The sequence below is a fragment of the Nomascus leucogenys genome, chromosome 12 (assembly GCF_006542625.1).
Source record: "Nomascus leucogenys isolate Asia chromosome 12, Asia_NLE_v1, whole genome shotgun sequence".
Taxonomy (NCBI): domain Eukaryota; kingdom Metazoa; phylum Chordata; class Mammalia; order Primates; family Hylobatidae; genus Nomascus; species Nomascus leucogenys.
This window is the reverse complement of record NC_044392.1, coordinates 23,325,249-23,341,308: the sequence shown is the minus strand read 5'-3', so window position 1 is coordinate 23,341,308 and position 16,060 is coordinate 23,325,249. Positions and strand designations below refer to the sequence as shown.

The following is a 16,060-nucleotide window of genomic DNA, read 5'->3' as shown; positions in this document are numbered from 1 at the left end:
GTAGAGATGGAGTTTTGCCATGTTGGCCAGGCTGGTCTTGAACGCCTGACCTGAGGTGATCCACCCACCTTGCCCTCCCAAGGTGCTGGAATTACAGGCGTGAGCCACCCCACCCAGCCAATAGTCAAAATAATTTAGAAACCACTCTTCTAGAAGACAAGAACTATATCTTATTCATCTCATAACTTTAGCACTGACCTTTTATTTTTCCTAATCTATTTATGAAAACTGATTTAATATATGAGTGATATTCATGATTACCCAAAGTATGCATGTTGCAAAGACATTGACCTCTTATGCCATAGTTTCTTCATCATTAGTTGGTAGTTTTTAATTAATCAACATTGTGTACTGGTTTTTATAAAGGGTCTACAATAAATCTATTAAGTGAAATAGAATTAAGAAGGGTGGAATGTAGTGAGTAGGAAGAATTTCTGTGGAAGTCCTGTGAGAATAATGATAGAGAAACTCATGGGGAGTATCTTAGTTTGCTTCTCATTTAAGGTATAATTGAATGTGTAAGAATGTGGTCTGCCTCTCAACTCTTTAAAAGTTCCATGGGGCTGGGCATGGTGGTACATGCCAGTAGTCCCAAGCTACTTGGGAGCCTGAGGTAAGAGGTTCACTTGAGCCCAGGAGTTCAAGGCTGTAGTACGGATGATCGTTCTGTGAATAGCCACTAAACTCCAGCTTGGGCACCATAGCGAGACCCCATCTCTAAGAAACACTAATACTAATAATAAATAAATTTAAAGTAAATGGGGAAAAAAGACAATACAGTCAGCAGAAGTGAAGGTGAAAACCTGATGATCTGTCCCAGCTACCTGGTCTTATATATTATGCAGTCAGTGAGACCATTGTTTCTCAGAAGCTTTTTCATTAAAATAAGGTGATTACAGTTGAAAAAGGCCCTGAGCTTTTCTGATCATGAGATTTAGGGCCCATGTCACCCTGCCTTTTTAACTCTGTCAGAGTACCAGAACAAAGATTTCATATTATTAGCTTTCAAGGATTTGTACCTAGAATAGGCAAAGGAATGATAAGAGAACTGTATTTTTTACTGTTGTTCAACTAGCATCTCGCTTGTATGATCAAGAGCAAGTTGTTTGACTTTCTGTAACACCTATGATTTCTTTTTTGTAGTAATGAAATATTATACAAATATTTTAAGATCTTTGGAAGTTTGCAGATAAAAAGATACTATAGGCTGGGTGTGGTGGCTCACGCCTGTAATCCCAGCACTTTGGGAGGCCAAGGCGGGCAGATCACTTGAGGTCAGAAGTTCGAGACCAGCCTAGCCAACATGTTGAAAGCCCGTCTCTACTAAAAACACAAAAAATTAGCCAGGTGTAGTGGCATGCACCTGTAGTCCCAGCTACTCGGGAGGATCGCTTGAACCTGGGAGGTGGAGGTTGCAGTGAGCTGAGATAACGCCACTGCACTCCAGCCTGGGCGACAGAGCGAGACTTCATCTAAAAAAAAAAAAAAAAAAGGACCAACATATATGTTATATATATTAAGGACCAATTTGTTAATATTTTGGTGCCAAATTTATAATGGAAAAACTGTTTGCAGTATTACAAACAGTATAGTTAGGAAATAGCCTCTAGAAGTAATAAAATAAGTCTAATACAATCTTTTCAGTAATGTGTTTCCCCACTTCTTTCCCCCCTTCATTTTATCCTTAGGAAAAAAAAAATCCATCCTGATAGACGTTAGTAAAGAGTAATTACATTGTTTCACATTATATTTTTTGCTCATGACCATCCATAATGTGGATTTTTGGTACATTTCGTTTCAACAGAGGCAGTAAGAATTTTATCTTTTTCAATAACTAATAGGCTCAAAAGCCCCCCTCCATCTCTGATGCTCTTATTCTTAGAGTCCTAGAAATGAGAGATGGAAACTTCAAATACCATTTGACCCAGCCATCCCATTACTGGGTATATACTCAAAGGATTATAAATCATGCTACTATAAAGACACATGCACACGTATGTTTATTGCTGCACTATTCACAATAGCAAAGACTTGGAACCAACCCAAATGTCCAAAAACGATAGACTGGATTAAGAAAATGTGGCACCTATACACCATGGAATACTATGCAGCCATAAAAAATGATGAGTTCATGTCCTTTGTAGGGACATGGATGAAACTGGAAACCATCATTCTCAGTAAACTATCGCAAGGACAAAAAACCAAACACCGCATGTTCTCACTCATAGGTGGGAATTGAACAATGAGAACACATGGACACAGGAAGGGGAACATCACACTCCAGGGACTGTTGTGGGGTGGGGGGAGGGGGGAGGGATAGCATTAGGAGATATACCTAATGCTAAATGATGAGTTAATGGGTGCAGGAAATCAACATGGCACATGTATACATATGTAACAAACCTGCACATTGTGCACATGTACCCTAAAACTTAAAGTATAATAATAAAAAAAAAAAATTCATCTAGTCCATCTCCCCTGACAATGAAAAAAATGTATTTCACATTATATTATCTAATGCTTTTTCAGGCCTTCCATGATAACCTCTGAAAGACTGTCCAGTAGGCTAATAGACCTCATTTTGAGATCTTCGTTTTGACCCATCATTTCTCATTATTATATTCCTTAAAGCCATCATCCTTAATATTCATACTTTGTGAACTTGAATGAGATTAGCACAGTCTGTTAGTCATAAGAAAATCAACATACTATAAAGAGTATGTATGACATTCAATTTACAATAAAATTTAAAAAAATCAGTACATACCTCATTATCAGGAACTGTTCTACAGAAGTGAATTTTCCAGATACTAAACTTTTCTTCCTTAACCACCAGATTTAGTTTTGTTTTAATAATTTTGAGGGGGTTTTCCCTCCTATGTGTTATTTCTGTACTTTCTTGAGTGAATTCAACTTTTCTTAATAATTCACGTTAATCATTATCAGCATTCTGCAAATACGTATTAAGTAGCCCACTGTATGCTAAGCATTACAGAAATACGAAGATGAGTTCAATGTGTTTGTTTTCTGTTTGCCTTCAGGAGTTAAGATTCATAGGGAATATGAAATAGGAATAGAATTAATTATAGGTCAAGATAGGGGAAAACAGTAGTATAAATAAAAAGTTTAGATAATCAGAAGTGTGAGAGACTAAGTCCTATTAGAGTAATCAGGAATGGTTTCCTCAGGAATTGGTATTTGAAATAAACGATACAAGGACAACTGAGTAACCATGTGGAAAAAGATAATATTAGATGTGTATCTCATACCTTACACAAGAGTAAACTCCAAATGGATTAGGGATCTAAAATGTGAAAAAAAAAGCATACCTAGTAGGAAACATGGATGAATTCTCTAACCTTAATGCAGGGAAAAACTTTCTGTGATGGTTACTGAAAAGCCAGAGGCAATTTTTTAAAAATACATTGATAAATTTGATCATACAAAATAAAGTTTTTTAATAATTGCATGACAAAAAAAATAAGAAAATTAAAGTTAAAGACAACCAATGAATCAATTGAGAGAAAATATTTACAACATGTTAGAAACTATTAAGGTCGGGCACGGTGGCTCACACCTGTAATCCCAGCATTTTGGGAGGCCGAAGCAGGCAGATCACCAGGTCAGGAGTTCAAGACTAGCCCGTCCAACATACTGAAACCCTGTCTCTACTAAAAATACAAAAAATTAGCCGGGCATGGTGGTGGGCGCCTATAATCCCAGCTACTCGGGAGGCTGAGGCAGGAGAATCGCTTGAACCCGGGAGGCGGAGGTTGCAGTGAGCCGAGATCACGCCATTGCACTCCAGCTGGGGGACAGTGTGAGACCCCGTCTCAAAAAAAAAAAAAAAAAATTAAGGGACAAGTGACTAAGACCCAATAGGAAAACTGAAGAAAAGAAAGACATGAATAGGTAATAGATAAAAATGTTTCTGAACATATGAAAACAATGTTCAAATTCACTTATAATCAGAGAAATGCAATTTTTTGTTTGTGTGTTTGTTTTTTGAGACAGAGTCTTGCTCTGTCACCAGGCTAGAGTCCAGTGGCGCCATCTCGGCTCACTGCAACTTCTGCCTCCCGGATTCAAGCGATTCTCCTCTGGAGTAGCTGGGACTATAAGCCCGTACCACCAAGCCCAGCTAATTGTTGTATTTTTAGTAGAGACAGGGTTTCACCATGTTGGCCAGGCTGCTCTCAATCTCTTGACCTTGTGATCTGCCCGCCTTGGCCTCCCAAAGTACTAGGATTACAGACGTGAGCGACCGCACCTGGCCCAAATTTTTTTTTTTTTTTGAGTCTCGCCTTGTCGCCCAGGCTGGAGTGCAGAGGCGCAACCTCAGCTCACTGTAACCTCCGCCTGCCGGGTTCAAAGGATCTTCCCACCTCAGCCTCCTGAGTAGCGGGGTCTACAGGTACACGCCACCACACCCAGCTAATTTCTGTATTGTTTGTAGAGACGAGGTCTCAACATGTTGGACAGGCTGGTTTCACACTCCTAGGATCAAGCAATCCTCCTGCCTCGGCCTCTCCAAGTGCTGGGATTACAGGGATGAGCCACAGCACCTAGCTGAGAAATGCACATTTTAAAACAACATAGAAATATTATTTCACCTTTCAGTCTGACACAAACTATAAAGGATGACAACAAATTCAGTTGGCAAGGTTGTGGGAAACAGACACTCTCATACATTGTTGAAGGGAAGGCAAACTGGTACAACCCTTCTAGAGGGGATTTGGCAAGATTACATATACACTTACCTTTTGACCCAGCATCCCATTTCTAGGACTCTAACCTGAAGGTACATTTCCACCATTATGAAAAAACATATGCACAAAGTTATTTATGCAGCATTGTTTTTTAATTGCAAAATATTGTAAACAGCCTATATGCACATTCATAAGAGGGTGACTAAACTATATGTAGAAAGTAGAATAGTGGTTCCTCCCCCACCTCCCAAGATGTCCACATCCTAATATATGGAAATTGTGAATATGTTACCTTATGTGGCAAAAGGGACTTTTGTAGATAGGATTAAGGCTAAGGACCTTGAGATAGGAAGATTATCCTAAATTATCCAGATGGATCCAGTCTGATCACGAGACGTTAAAAGCTGAAAAGCTTTCATAGAGATGCAACATTGCCGGCTTTGAAGATGGAGGAAAGGCCATGAGCCAAAGAATGTGGGTGGCCTTTAGAAGCTTGAAAAGGCATAAGACAAATTCTCCCCTAGAGCCTTCAGAAAGGAATGCAGACCTGCTGATTTTAGCAAGATGAGACCTGTGTTGGACTTCTGACCTACAGAACTGTAAGATAATAAATTTGTACTGTTTAAACCACATTTGTTTTAATTTGTTATAACGGCAGTTGAAAACTAATATAGTGGAAAGCTGGTGAATTTAGAATTAGGGCTGTGTTTAGGTGAGTATAGTACCTATGTTAATTTCTTAATTTTCATAATCATACTATGGTTATATAAGATAATAACATGAGGGGAAGCTGGGCAAAGGAAAACTCTGTACTATTTTTCCAAATTTTTTGTAAATCTAAAATTACTTCATATCCAGAGGAAAAATAACTAAGGATTCCTTCCCTCCTCAGTGTCCTTTCCCCACTCTACCTCATTAACATCCCCTTAAAAAGTTGCCATGTCGTCTTGTTATTTGTGAATTTCCAACCAAGCTTTCAACTCAGTGGCTCCCAAACCATATGTCCACATAAAGACTTGTTCGTAAATATTTATGGCAACTTTATTCTTAATATCCCAAAACTGGAAACAACTCGAATGTCCATGAGTTGACAAATGGTTAAACGAATGTTGGTGTACCCATACAGTGGAATAAAAAGGAGCAAACTATATATGCAACAGCATGCATAAATTTCAAAAACATTATGCTAAGCGAAGAAAGACTACATACTGCATAAATCCATTTATGTGACATTATGGAAAAGATAAAACTGTAGGAATAAGTCAGATTAGTGGTTTCCAGGGGCTGAGGGTGAGAGGAAGGGATTGACTGACTACAGAAAGGCAGGAAGACATTTTTGGGGTGATAGAAATGTTCCGTATCTCACTTGTATTGGTACAGCATACATTTATCAAAACTCGTCAAGCTGTACATGCAAAAATAGTGACTTGTTTTTTGTAAATTACACCTCAATAAACCTGTTTTAAAAGAAATGTTTTAAAACAAAATACATAAAAAGTTGGACATAAAAGGTTTGAAATAATGTAACAAGAAGGTAATAAAAATCTGACATGACAGATTCATGAAAATGAATCTCTAAGAATGTAATTAGTTAATAAAGTATGCTAGATATCTTCCATTGGTCCCTCTAGCAGATCTTAACATGTCAATATGTGTTTTAACATGTTGTAATGTAATACCTATAATATAATATAATCTGCATTTTATATTTTAATATAATAATTATACATAATATGGCATAATGACAATGTGTCAACATCAATTAGATCTGATTAATGGATATGTGTTTATTAATTTCTGTGCTTTGTATGTTTGAAAGTTTTATAATGAAAGTTTTAGTTTGCTTAATAAAAAAATCACATTGAATGCTTGTTAAAAATGTAGATCACTGTGCCCCAATCCCAAAGATTCCGATATATCAGATCTGTGCTAGAAGAACAATTGTGATTTATGACAGAACCTTTTCTCTTTCCTTTTGATGCTTAAATTTGAAAAACAAAAACAAAAAACCTACTAGAGGATAAACTACCCATACTAAAACTATAATGCACTTTGCAACTATTTCTTGTTTTGTTGTTCTTGTCATCTACAGTCTCCCTTCCTGTTTGGACTTCCAAATAACTGGAAGATAAACTTAAGTAAAATATAAAGACTAGAAAGCAAACTTGAACGTTTTCAGTTACTCTTCTCCTTTTTCCTTGTTAATTTTTTAGAATTACATTTTAGTCAACATTTACTGAATATCTACAAGTTCCTAAGTTATATTAAGAGAGCAAGGAAGGGAATTATTTATATATGACACAGCTTTTTTTTCTCAGGTATTTATAATCCATGATAAAACAAATATGTAAAATACATAGAGATTTTAATTTACTAATAAACTAAAACTCGAAAAGCAAGAATGAAAACAATTCTCACCTGGGTCCTTTCTAGTTGACAAGGTGGCATTTTCTTACTGTGAATCAGGTAACATTTTGAGAAACTGCCATTTAAAAATAGTTAATCACTCAGAATTGCTGTAACATTGTCCTTAATCCCTTGTGTGGTCACTGATGTGAAAAAGTTCAAGCAGAATTAAAGCAGGGTTTTGTTGCACATCCCTACATTTTTCATATGAAAGGTGATGACATGTTTCTCTGTCTCCACTTCTCCCTGTCTTAAGGGAACGCAGCAGTGCTAGGATACTGGCAAGGCATTGTCCCTTATTACCCCCACTGAGGCTTCTGAGAGCAGTTGCATAGCAGCAGTTTTATTTCAGTTACCAGTTTCCCAGCTAGCCGAGTTCAGTCTTCAGGGAATACTCCAATTTGCAGGTGGCCAACAACTTTAGTTATCATTGTCTTAACATTTACCAAGCTCCACAGAAAGGCAATAGTTGGCTTTTTCTTTCACTGACTGTTGCTAATTTTAAGCCTTACTTTGAAAGAAAATAATGAATACCAACTAATTAAATCATTTTAGTTGTATCATTTGCTATGACAATGTAGCTTTTAAAAAAAATAATGAGCTTTTAACTATTTTTAAGACTTGTAAGTGGTAGCAACAGCATTTCAAAAAACTGGATAGAGTAGGATTTGTTTTGAGTGTTTGATTAGTATGCTTTCAGATTAGGTTGGTGTCAGAAGGATGAAATTAGTTTATTTACATTCTTTCTTTCCTGTGTTTCCATTTAGACTGAGCATCATTCACACTCTTCACATTTTTATAAGGCATGGATATCATAACTGTGAAAGAGAAAAAAGCATTTTCCTCTTGGTATCCATCTATTTTTAAATTTTATATTTGGATTTTTTTTATTTTATACTCAGTGACCACAGAATCAGTTACATATAAAAGCCATTTCAATAAGGTTTTGATTTTACTTTAGTTTAATTATATAGCTAGGAATCCTAGGGGCAAATTCTTGTAAGTCAAATGCCACAATAGTAGTTTTTTTGTTTTTTAGCTTTTCTGTTGTTGTTGTTGTTTGGTTGTTGTTGTTTTTTTTGCTTCTCTTTTTTTCCCTCATATTTTGAATTGTCATATTACATTTCTGGCTGTTTATGATACATAATTCTGTAATAAGGTATGTGTAGAAGTTACATATAATACATATGGGGAAAATAAGTTGTTATAGTACTTAAAGTATTTGATGTGGAATTAGAATGTCGAGAATTCATATAGCACAGTGGTTAAAAAGGAAGGGTTCCAGTGTGAGGCTACCTAGGCTCAAAGTTCTCCTCTGCCATTTAGCATCTGTGTTACCTTGGGAAAGTCATATATTCTTCTGTATTAGTCTGTTTTCACACTATGATAAAGAACTACCTGAGACTGGGTAATTTATGAAGAAAGAGGTTTAATTGACTCACAGTTCCACAGCCTTAACAGGAAGCATGACTAGGAGGCCTCAGGACATTTACAGTTATAGCAGAAGGAGAAGAAGGACCTTCTTCACATGGAGGCAAGAGAGAGCAAGCGGGGAACTGCCATACTTTTAAGCCATGGGAGGTGGTGGGAAAAGATTGCATCATGGGAGAGGATTTCCTCTATGCTGTTCTCATGATAGTGAGTGAGTGAGTTCTCAGATGATCTGAGGACACACTACTGCATATGATTTTTCAGTTCTGAAAGCAATTTTTGAGCCCCTACTAAATACCAGATATCAGACCTGCCCTGGGAACACAAAGCTTGCAGGGTTTAGTGAGGATGACACATAAGTGGGCATGCACTGTGCTAGATGTAAGCCTAGCTCTTTATAAGGCACAGAGGAGGGGCACGTAATCTAGGGCAGGGTCAGATCATGTCAAAAAAGACACCCTAGAAGAGATCATTCCTAAACTCTATCAAAAAGGATGATTCAGCCAGGGAGAAGGAAGAGAATATGAGCAGTGGTAAACATGCATGGCGAATATAGAGAATTACAGGTATTTCGAGTTAGTGGAGGATAAAGTATGAAGTGGAATGACCAGGGATCAGGCTGGAATGGTAAGTCGTTTCCAGATGATACTATATCTTATAGGCAGAACTCTTACCAGGGCCATTCCTAGCTGCTTTTAGGTACCTTTGGGTTAATTATCCATCCCTTGACCAGTCAGATGGATCCAGGGCAGAAAGATTGCATGGCACAAAGCATAGTGACCTGAATATGTAAGCAGTTGCTCAGAAGCGGGCAATGGGCAACTGGGCATGACATGTACTTTGTTGTTTCTCAGAAGAGGATAATGCGGGAAGACTCAGTACATGGTTGGTCCAGGATGGAGGGATAGTAGAAGCCAATCCAAGCTTGGAAACAGTGAATTTTTTGTGGTTTCATCCTGTACAGCTATGTGGTCTTCCTAAAGAGCTTCGTCATGGCACCAGGAAGATTGACTTAAACATTGTTTTATTTTTATTTTGGATAGCTAATCATTAAGAAAATGGAGGGTGCTGGTAATTGAATAGCATCAGATGATTAGCTGTGGAATCTAGGGAGAAGGAAAAGAGAGCAGGAAAAAACAAGGGACAAGGAGAAAATGAGGTGGTCCAGAAAGTGAAGGTTTCTGTTAGGTTGAAGAGTACATTAATATGGTGAAAGAGATATATGAAAGACATGTGATTAGGGAGGAAATCAGAGAAAAAAATATTACTGTTTAAGATGTCTGAGATGGAGTATCTCTGAATGATGATAAGATCTAGTGTGTAGATATAAGAGTGGGTGGCTGAAATGTTGAAGAATGAAGCTGGGTCCTCATCTCTCACCTTATACAAAAATCAACTCAAGATGGATCAAAGACTTACATCTAAGACCTGAAACCATAAGAATTCTAGAAGATAACATCGGAAAAACTCTTCTAGACATTGACTTAGGCAAAGACTTCGTGATCAAGAACCCAAAAGCAAATGCAACAAAAGTAAAGATAAATAGATGGGACCTAATAAAACTAAAAAGCTTCTGCACAGCAAAAGATATCAGAATCAGTAAACAGACAACCCACAGAGTGGGAGAAAATGTTCACAAACTGCATCTGCCAAAGGACTAATATCCAGAATCTACCAGAAACTCAAACAAATCAAGAAAAAAAAAAACAAAAAAAACAGATAATCCCGTCAAAAAGTGAGCAAAGGAAATGAATACACAATTCTCAAAAGAAGATATACAAATGGCCAAGAAACATTAAAAAAATGCAGCATCACTAATTATCAGGGAAATGCAAATCAAAACCACAATGAGATAACCACCTTACCCCTGCAAGAATGGCCATAATTAAAAATCAAAAAATAACAGATGGTGACATGGATGTGGTGAAAAGGGAACACTTTTACACTGCTGGTGGGAATGTAAACTAGTACAACCACTATGGAAAACAGTATAGAGATTCCTTAAAGAACTAAAAGTAGAACGGCCATTTAATCCAGCAATCCCACTACTGGATATCTACCCAGAGGAAAAGAAGTCATGAAAAAGACACTTGCACATGTGTATAGTAGCACAATTCACAATTGCAAAAATGTGGAACCAGCCTAAATGCCTATCAACTAATGAGTGGATAAAGAAAATGTGTGTGTGTGGCACACACACACACACACACACACACCCTGTGGAATACTATTCAGTCACAAACAAAAAGGAACAAAACAATGGCATTCGCAGAAACCTGGGTGGAGTTAGAGACCATTATTCTTAGTAAAATAACTCAGGAATGGAAAACCACATATTGTATGTTCTCACTTATAAGTGGGAGCTAAGCTGTGAGGACACAAAGGCATAAGAATGATATAATGGACTCTGGGGACTTGGGAGGAAGGGTGGGAGGTGGGTGAGGGATAAAAGACTACACATTGGGTACGGTCTACACTGCTCAGGTGATGGGTGCCCCAAAATCTCACAAATCACCACTAAAGAACTTTTCCATGCAATCAAACACGACCTATTCCCCCAAAACTATTGAATAAAAATAAAAATTTAATTTAAAAAAATGAGTAGGTGGAGAGATGACATGCAGAAATGGCACACTTCAGGTGGCTGAAGGAGAGAAATGTATTTGGTATCTGCCATATCTTTGCAACCTTCGGTGACACTTTTGTCCATGTCACTGATCATTCTGGCAAAGAAACCCTCTGCCGTGTGACTGGTGGGATGAGGGTGAAGGCAGACCGAATCCTCACCATATGCTGCTTTGTTGGCTGCCCAGGATGTGGCTCAGAGGTGCAAGGAGCCAGGTATCACTGCCTTACATGTCAAACTCTGGGCCACAGGAGGAAATAGGACCAAGACCCCTGGACCTGGGGCCAGTTGGCCTTCAGAGCCCTTGCCCCTTGAGTATGAAGATCAGGCAGATTGAGGACGTCACCCCCATCCCCTCTTGACAGCACCCACAGGAAGTGGGGTCGCTGTGGTCACCGTCTGTGAACAGGACTCCTCAAAATATTTTCTGATAATAAATTGCCATCATGTAAAAAAAAAAAAAAAGAGTGGGTGGCTGAAGGGGAGGATACTGAGTAATGGAGTCAAGGAATTATGAAGCTAGGGTACTAGACATTACTATTTGGTTATTTTCTAGCATGGTGTTAAGAGACAGAAAAATATTACAAGCTAGGGGCTAAAGTTCTTAATGAATAAAGGAAAGTGAAAGAGAGATTGAAACATGAGAGCAGCAAAGAGAGATGAAGAATGCTAAATCAAGATGGTATGTACCTTAAAAAATATGCATTTACTCCAAACCATGATTTTATGGAATATTGATTTGGAAACAGTCATGGTAAGCTAGGTAAAGTCCAGCTACCTCTTCCTGGATACCACTGAATATTGGGTAATGGAGAATGAAAAAATTTCAACTAAATAGGGCTCTGAGAGAAACCATTTCTCAGGTTAAAACTATGCTTCATTTACATCAAGGAGATGACCACAAAATTTTGAAAGGTTTCACTACCTCCCTGAAGTATTACTGCCCACTCTGTGCAATCTTAACCTTTTCCTTATCTTTGTTCCTAAATCAGCCATAATTTCATATATGTATTTATCAAGGACTTACTAAAGTTTAAATATTGTGATAGATGTTAAGGTAAATATAACATTATGCCATCCCCTCAAAAGTTTAAATGCAAGACTTCTTGTTTTCAGATAGGAAAACCTCAACCGTAATTTATGAAATGCTGGAGTCTTAGTGTGGCCAAGTCTGAGAGATAAAAACTGCAGGGGTATTCATTAATGGGGAGGCCACAATTTTTAAAAATTTTACCTCCTAGAGTCCTACCAGGTTCTCACAGTGAATATCTGAGAAAATTCCCCTCATTTTTCCAGCAGGGAGAAGGGAAAGGAGCCATTTTGAAATGCATCAGAACTTTCTTTTTCTTTCTTTTCTTTTCTTTTCCCTTCCTTCCTTCCTTCCTTCCTTCCTTCCTTCCTTCCTTCCATCCATCATCCATCCGTCTGTCTGTCTTTTCTTCAGAGTCTTGCTCTGTCTCCCAGGCTGGAGGGCAGTGGCATGATCTCCGGCTAATTTTTGTATGTTTAGTAGAGATGGGGTTTTGCCATGTTGGCCAGGCTGGTCTCAAACTCCTGACCTCAGGTGATCCGCCTGCCTCAGCCTCCCAAAGTGCTGGGATTACAGGCATGAGCCACCACACCTGGCCCGTTCTGTTTTTCTTAACAAGGTCTGCTCTCAGAAGAAACTAACCAGAGCCTAACTGATAAGAAGGAAGGGAAATAACCAATTCCAGCCCTCTCTAGCCATCCCCTTCCACCTAAGTGGGGTGACTGGGGTGAGGGGCACTGAGAAGCACTTACGAAGTTCACAGTCCATAAACACAGACTCATTAAAAGACTGAGATCTAATAGGACTTCAGAATGTTTTCCCCCACCTTACTACTACATTACTAAAGGCCTGTATACTGCAGTTCCTCTCACCTGGTACAGCATATCCAGCTAGCAAGAAAAAAATACAGAACATACTAAAAGGCAGAAAACACAGTTTAAAGAGACGGGGCAAGCATCAGAACCATCCTCAGAGCAAGCATCAGAACCAGCCTCAGATAATATTGAAATTATCAGATCGGAAACTTAAAACAATTATGATTAATATACTAAGGGTTCTAATGGATAAAGCAGATAGCATGCAAGAACAGATGGACAATGTAAGAAGAGAGGTAGAAATTATAAAAAAGAACCAAAAGGGAATGCTGGAAATCAAAAACACTGTAGCAGAAATGAAGAATGCCTTTTGTGGGCATATTAGTAGACAGGGCACAATTGAGGAAAGAATTTCTGAGCTTGAGGACATCTCAGTAGAAAGTGGCAAGACTGAAAAGCAAAGAAAAAGAAGACTGCAGAAAAAACAAAAACAGAACAGACCCAGAGGAACCTTAAGTACATATTACTAAGTGAAACAAGCCAATCTAAAAAGGCTGCAGTATGATTCCAACCACAGATGCTCCTTGACTTACAATAGGGTTATGTCCAACATCATAAGTCAAAAATATCCTAAATTGAAAAGTATTTAATGTCCTGATAAACCCATCATAAATCAAAAAATTGTTCAAACCATCTTAAATGGGGGACTGTCAATGTATGACATTCTAGAAAAGGTAAAACTATGGAATCAGTGAAAAGATCACTGTTTGCTAGGGGTTGGGGTGTGGGAGGTGCTGAGGGATGAATAGGCAGAGCACAGAGGATTTTGAGTGGTAAATATACTCTGCATAATACTATAATTGTGGATACATATCACCATACATTTGTCCAAACCCATAGAATGCACAACACCAATAACAAACCCTAAAGTAACCTATGGAATATGGGTGATGATGATGTCAATGTAGATTCGTCAGTTGTGACAAATATTCCAGTTTGGTAGGGGATGTTGGTGGGAATGGCTATGCATGTGTAGAGGGAAGGGGAGGAACATTGGATATCTTTATATCTTCTACTCAGTTTTGCTGTGAATCTAGAACTAAGTTAAGAACTATTCTCTCTGCTTCTATCTTCTATCTTCTGAAAGACATTGTAGAGAATTGGTATCATTTCTTCCTTTAATGTTTCATGGAATTCACCAGAGGAACCCATCTGGGCCTGGTGCTTCTGTTTTGTAAGGTTATTAATTATTGACTCAATTTCTTTAATAGGTATAGCCCTATTCATATTGTCTATTTCTTCCTGTATAAGTTTGGCAGATCGTGTCTTTCAAGGAATTGATCTGTTTCACCTAGATTATCAAATCCCTTTGTACCATTTTAAGGTCCATAGAACCTGTTGTGATGCCCCCTCTTTTATTTATAATATAAGTCATTTGGGTCATCTTTATTTTTTTCTTAGTTAGCCTGGCTAGAGACTTACAAATTTTATTGATCTTCATAAGGAACCAGCTTTTGATTTTATTGCTTTTATTTATTGATTTATTGTTTTCAATTTCATTGATTCTGCACTAATTTTTATTTCTTGTGTTTGCTTTAGATTTAATTTGCTCTTTTTTTTCTAGTTTTCTAAGATAGAAACTTAGTATTGGGTTTAGATCTTTCTTCTTTTCTAGTATATGCATTCAATGCTATAAATTTTGCTCTAAGCACTGTTTTTACTGCATACCACAAAATTTTGATGTTATGTTTTCATTTTTATTTCATTCAGTTTAAAGTGTTTTTTAATTTCTCTTGAGATTTCTTCTTTGATCCATGTGTTGTTTAGAAGTATGTTATTTAGTCCCCACATATTTTGGAGTTCTCTAGTCATCTTTCTATTACTGATTTCCAGTTTAATTCCATTATGGTCTGAAAGAAGACATTGTATGATTTCTATTCTTTTAAATTTATTAATGTGCGTTTTATGCCCAGAATTTGATCTGTCTTGGTGAATGTTCCATATAAGCCTGAGGAACGTCTATTCTGCTGTTGTTGGATAAAGTAGTCTATAGATGTCAATTATATCCAGTTGATTAAATGGTGTTTTGGAGTTCAACTATATCCTCACTGATTTTCTGCCTGCTAGATCTGTCCATTTCTGATAGATAGGTGTGCAGTCTTCAACTATATAGATTTATCTATTTCTCCTAGCAACTCTTACCAGTTTTGCCTCATGTCTCTTGACACTCTTGTTATTAAGCACATATACATTAAGGCTGTCTTCTTGGAGAATTGACCCATTTATCATTATATAATGCCATTCTTTATCCTTGTTAAGTTTTCTTGCTCTAATATCTGCTCTGTCTGAAATTAATATAGCTATGCCTGCTTTCTTTTGATTAGTGTTGGCATAGTATATTTTTTCTATCCATTTCCTATTAATCTTTTTGTGCCTTTATATTTAAAGTGAGTTTCTTGTAGATAATATATAGTTGGGTCTTGTTTTCTGATCTACACTGACAATCTTTTTTAATTGGTGTATTTAGACTATTGACGTTCAAAGTGATTATTGATTTAGTTGGGTTTCTAACCATATTTGTTAACTGTTTTCTATTTGTTGCCTTTGTTTTCCACTGTTTATAACCTTTCATGATTATTATTTTTTTTTATTATACTTTAGGTTTTAGGGTACATGTGCACAATGTGCAGGTTTGTTACATATGTATCCATGTGCCATGTTGATTTCCTGCACCCATTAACTCGTCATTTAGCATTAGGTATATCTCCTAATGCTGTCCCTCCCACCTCCCACAACCCCACAACAGTCCCCGGAGTGTGATGTTCCCCTTCCTGTGTCCATGAGTTCTCATTGTTCAATTCCCACCTATGAGTGAGAACATGCGGTGTTTGGTTTTTTGTCCTTGCGATAGTTTACTGAGAATGATGTTTTCCAATTTCATCCATGTCCCTACAAAGGACATGAACTCATCATTTTTTATGGCTGCATAGTACTCCATGGTGTATATGTGCCACATTTTCTTAATCCAGTCTATCGTTGTTGG

At 37.5% G+C, this 16,060-nt stretch overlaps 1 protein-coding gene and 1 pseudogene across 4 annotated transcripts in view; both read left to right on the top strand.

Annotated features, from left to right (window-relative positions):
- The window catches only part of RASAL2 (RAS protein activator like 2), a 411,681-nt gene that overhangs the window by 324,259 nt on the left and 71,362 nt on the right, over positions 1-16,060 (top strand). The gene's annotated exons all lie outside the window — the stretch shown is intronic.
- LOC105740646 lies at positions 11,173-11,577 on the top strand (annotated as a pseudogene).